This window comes from Metopolophium dirhodum, chromosome 4, assembly GCF_019925205.1.
Source record: "Metopolophium dirhodum isolate CAU chromosome 4, ASM1992520v1, whole genome shotgun sequence".
In the NCBI taxonomy this organism is placed as follows: Eukaryota; Metazoa; Arthropoda; class Insecta; order Hemiptera; family Aphididae; genus Metopolophium; species Metopolophium dirhodum.
The window spans coordinates 15,500,807-15,506,870 of record NC_083563.1 but is presented as its reverse complement, the minus strand read 5'-3'; positions in this window follow the sequence as shown (position 1 = coordinate 15,506,870).

Below are 6,064 nucleotides of genomic sequence, written 5' to 3'. Positions count from 1 at the left end.
TTGGATTATAAATTAAAATAAACTACAGTTTCCAGCTTCTACTACAACATTATTTTATATTTTATGTTTTTAATTTTTTAAACGCAGTCTGCACCTTGTGTTGGTGATTTTACACGTAATATAATAAAATTGATACTAGTGATGAGTAGGTAAGTACCTTATTGTTTAATCAAATTATTTACACGATTATTAACTAAAAAAATATCTATGAAGTATAAACATCCGCATTTCCATTAACTATAAATTCATAATTGTATAAGCTATACATGTTACATACATTTTTCGAAAAAACTATTTAAAAAAACAAGAATAATTCCTATTTGATGTCACACGGGTTGATCTAGCAACTGACTGCTACGACAACAGTGCAATTTTTTTTAAGCATAATACCTTTTGAAAACGTCCAGAAAAGAGTTTGTTTTAAGACTGTCTGTCTTGATAACAACTAATTTAATTTAGAGTGTATTGTTATATTATATTATAATGAAATTAATAATTATAGTAAAATAAATAATTGCAAGACATTTAATACCTATATCTATAGCCATCCAGGGTATAAACTACACTAAAAAAGGTGTAAGTATGCTAATAAAATATATGAGGTGTATAATGTATTTATGTATATAAAAATATAAAATATAAAGATTAATAACATTATATTGTTTTAAATACTTCGCGCAAACCTAAGGTGATACCCGGCGTATAGTATAACATGCAAAAAGGTGCGTACTAAACTTGGCGTGGTGAAACGAAGACGGTCTCGCGTATTTTATACATTGCGCTATTGGGATTAAACTTATAAATGCTTCTACGTCACCTAGTTAACAGATTGTCCGTGGCAATAAATATTTAATTTAAGTCTAAAAAGTAAATGTAAAATAGTAGGTAATAATATGAAAACAAACTTACTCGTAAACATCTACTCTTCCGGTGAAACGTAGCTAGAGTGCCGCCATCGCCGAAGAAACAGCTATCTTCATCCATCTTCATCTAATCATCTCACTCCGATGAGCTGAAACTTGAAAGTATCGAAATATTTTATGAAAATAACCTGATCAAACGAAATTTGCGAGTTTGTGTTACAACTTATCCGGTTTAACGCGAACTGTCCGTTTATATCTGTGGCCTATTATTTTTTTGTTCACTTAAATCAAAATATACAATATATTATATTTATAATACAATAGTATTGCTGAAATTATTAGAATTGTTAACCGTCGCCGACGAATTTCGACAATTGACGATTGCCATAGATATCATAAAATATATTATTTACTATGATAAATCCAAAGAACTTATATATTATTATATAAGTACTCAGTAAACCTATACGGTATATTTATAAATCGTATGTTCTTTTACAGAAATCTTTGTGATCTGCAATGCACCTATTTTGGTTTTCTATTTCAATTATAGTTTGCATGCCAACTTTAACTATACAAACTGGTCCGCAAGTTTATAGACATTCTAATACATTCTCCCGCCAGTGCCAATAGACAAAGTGTTTGAGAAGTTATATTTTTTTGGTACCTAATTAATTTACAATATGAATTATTATAAGTTACCTATGTAGGTACTTGTCCAAAACTCGACTACCTGCAAATCATTGGTTTTTATGGTATAGCCTCACGATTTTCGGTGTTTTACGCACCCGTACAACGCTTAAAGTTTACCGAGCTTAAGTATTACAAATTCATCACCTTTTAGGACAGTAAAAGTGCTTGAATTTTCTTTAACAGTAACTTTTCTGATAGGAAAGTGAATCTAGTTGGTACTATGGGGGGGTCAAAAGTAAAATTTTCCCAGTAGTTTTCAAAAGCGACGTGAAAAACAAAGGAAAAACGGGAATTTTTTACGCAAAGTGATAATAATTATAACTTAATTTTGACCCATATAAATCAAAGTGTACTGCATCGATGTAACTAAGGTTAAAATTCTCGGGAAAGGCTACAGCTCACCTAACAAAACTATTAATTAAATATAACTCATAGGGGGCTTATATCCCAATCAATATGGGATATTTGTTGGGGAGTTATATAATAATAGTTAGGGGGAGATTATCTTCTTCCCCCACCCAAAGTTGCGGCATAGGTGTGCTGAACTGCTAGAACTGTCAACTTCTTATAGGACTGTGTAACCATGTAAATTGTTTAAACATTTTATTTTTATTGTATTAGATTCTGAGCGGAGCAATATAAATGTACCTATATTGATTATACAATAATGTTTTTTTTATTTGTACCTATTTACACGATAATTAATCAAAATAATGCTTCGATTTTCACCTTCAGTATCTTGTTCGATAGGAATATGAATCTACCTAATAGGTGCGTTGGGGAGGTCAAAAATATTTTTTATGCAAAATCGGTTTTTGACAAAATCTGTTTTTGGTGTAACTATATTGTTACAATGACATTTGAAAAATATTAAAAATCCATTATAGTCACAATTTGTTTTATAAGCAATTTAAGTTCAAATGTTGACAATAAGACACATAAAACTCACGAAAATCCGGGAATGTGCAAATTATTTTGAGTTAGAAATTTATAAAAATTTTCTTTTTAAATCTAAGATTTGAAAATGTAATACAAGATTCCTTGTAAGTTTATCTACATTTATCAAAAAAAATGTCTAAAAGCAAATCAAATTAAATTTTTATGAGCATTTGAGGTTCATATTTTTATAATGGATATTCACTCGCTTTCTCAAGTATATGACGAGTAGTATATACCATATACGACAGTATATAATATAATGCATATTGGTATATAAATCCTCGTTAAAATATTATTATACAATTATAGTATACCTCTGAGTAAGTATAAAGTATAATAGTTGGTATACCAATAATAATAATAATAATAATAATGACGTTTGGAAAAATAAACGGGCCCGAAATCCAGCTGATGCCGGTCGATTATTAATGTAGTGATGGCTCGCTGGCTACTAATAAACGATGTTTGTTTTAAATCATCGTCGACGGCCCTAGGAAGAAATTCGGAATCGGCACATTTGCAATTTTATTCTGACACCTTTACGCGGACAAAAATCCTGTAAAAAATGGCTGCATCGCATAATAACGAAATGACAATCGATACAACCATCAAGCACATCTTGGGCAAGATCATCAGCAACGTCGAATACGAAATGATGGAAGAAGAACTGAGCAGATTCGACGACATCGACCAGGAACCGACCATCGGGGATCTAGAGGGACTTTTGTTCTATGCGACACGCTTCGCGGGCGACGACTACGTTCCGTACAACGTCATTCAACCGGCAGACAATTCTTGCAAAGCTGCAGGACCGGTTGAAACGATCGGGGACGATGACGTGGTGGTCGCGCCGACGGCGCAGGAAACCGCTGAAAAGGAGCGAAGTGGCGATGCGGGGGACGCCACGCCGGCCAGAGGACTTGAAGTCAGAAATAGTTTTGGGAACTTGATCGGTTGGCTGGACCCGGGGGTCAAAACAGAAACACGCGCAGCTCCGCGCAGTGGAACGGCGAGAGTTGTGTCCTCTGCGTGGAGAGGTATAACGAGAGCCGCACGCGTGTTTTGTTGTTGTCCCCCGAAGTGAAACCGTCCGAAAGTTTCCCCCCTGGCTGAGGGCAGCGGACAAGGCGAGGCGACGTGGGGTCGAGGTAATAGGTAACGTGACAGTGCACATTTAGGTGGTGATCGGCGGTAAGTCACCGAAACACGTTCTCCGGCCATCCTGCGGTAGCGCAACGGGATCGCGGACGTTGCGCGCTCGAGGTCGCCGAGACATGCGAGACCCTCTGGCGGCGCGGCGGACGCCCGGCTGCTTCGGTCCGGGAACGACGACGACACGACGACGGAGGCTAGCGGTACCGACGCCGACAACGACGCCATCCCCGACGGTACCTGCGTAGTGACGAATGCAGTGCTGTACGAAGACGACTCGTGACGGCGGCGACGGAGACCTCAGAGCTCACGGCGGGTGAGTGACGGATGACTATAATTACAGGGTAGCCAGGAACACCACGGACGTCAGCAGCGCCGGGCTCGAGGAAACGAAACGTTTCGTTGGGTTCGGCGGTGCGCGACTCCGTGGCCATCGGCTGCGGCAAACACCGCGGTGCCGACGGAGACGCCAGGGCGAAAACCACGGATAGTATCAGGACAGCGGCGATGCTGTCCACAGATTCCCCTCCCCTTTTCGCCCAGTGGTCTGATCCCGCGCCGGCCGAGTCGCAATGCCGCAGATTCCACAGCTGCACCGAGATTATAGTCTTCGTCGCTCGCTCCGAGCTCTGCAGGTCACCGTCGTCGCCGGCACAACAGTCGTCTTCAGCACCTGCAGCACCGTCAAGCAGCGCACGACATCGCGCACTAGCCTCTCGTCGCCAACCGTCGTCGCTCTCGCAGCCGTCGTGGCCGGGCTTCGCCCGCTGCTATGGTCGTCTTAGCGTCTCGAGCAAACGCGCCCGCCACCCTCGTCCGCCCCGCAGGACCATCTGTGAGAACAGTGTAGAGGTGACCAGTGGCCATATATATACTAGTTACCAATACATCATCAGCACCACCAACTCGCCATCACGTACCCCCCACATCGCCTCGTCTGGTCCGATGCCTTTTTTTTCATTTAAATTATTATTTTTTGTTTTTTGCTACTTTTTTTGTATCACATAATGTATTTCATTTTTCGGCGTTCAAAATTTTAAAGCACTAAGCATTCATTTTCTATCTTTTATGTGATTATCTAATAAAATTATTTCTTCTATACACAGTGACATGTTGTTCCTTATTTTTCGTATTAAAATAGTACGATTTTATTTATTTCAACAGAATAATGGCCCCGCTGAACATGATCGTGTTCACGTGGGACCCACAAAGAACATTAACCAAACATTTTTTTGTTACGTACCAAATCTCAATGAAATGCATTGAAGGAATTGGCCACGTGAGAGTATAAGTTTACCGGAGTGTGACATTTTTCTGCCCCAAAATGTGATAAGAGAAGAAAATTGAATTTAAGAAAATACGCACACATTATTATAAAATCAATCCATTCATCGCTCGGCTCAGAATTTAAACAATAATAATATTAACTAGGTATAGTTTTTGTTATTGTTGGTGTATGAACACCACATTTTTTTTTTGTAATACTAGGTAGGTTATACTGCGCCGACTCGTCGAAATGATTTTCGAATGAAAATACAATTTGGTATTAAAGAATCATACGGATATGGTTCAACATTTTAAAAAGAATTAATGATGTTATTAATTCGGACTTTCCACAACAAATATTAACTTAAAAAACAGTTATAAAAGACGAAAACTAAAAATAATAAAATATCTGGGTAGTTGGGTAGCTTTAGTATAAATAACGATTTATTGAGTACCTACGTAGTTTTCCAGGCGTTTTAAGAGCTTGCATCATTTTTCATATAATGCCAGCAATCGCTGTGGCAGGGGAGCAAAACAATCATTTTCCAAACTAAAACTAATAAAAAATTACTTAAGAAACGCATGTGGACGAGTGCGTTTATTGCTAGTATAGAAATTTCAAATATAGAAAAAGAACGAACTAAAAATCTAAATATTGAGAAAATAATTGACAATTTTGCCAAAGCAGTTTACCAAAAAGAGAAAAGATATTTCTTATAATAGAATATCTTAGATATTTTTGTAATAATTTTGATAGATAAATTATTTAAGATTACTTAAATGTTGTATTACTTATATGTTTAAAAAAGTGTCATTTAAACGGTTCTCAGTGTGCAATAATATAGGTAAGAAATTATTTATAGTAAAAAATTATTACTAATAATCACGTACCTATCTATTTACATTACTTAGGTAGGGCACTATAGATACTATATGTAAAGCCTTACCTAGGTACCTACTCGGTGTGAGCTTCAATACTTTTCACAATTTTCGTATCATATTTACAATATCTCATAGTCTTATGCAGTTTTATGCAAATACATTATATTATATTATTATACATTATATTATTAGCATATAATACGATAATCACAAAAAATATGCCAATGCATACAAATCTGCTAACTATTATAGGTAATAAGTGGTTATTT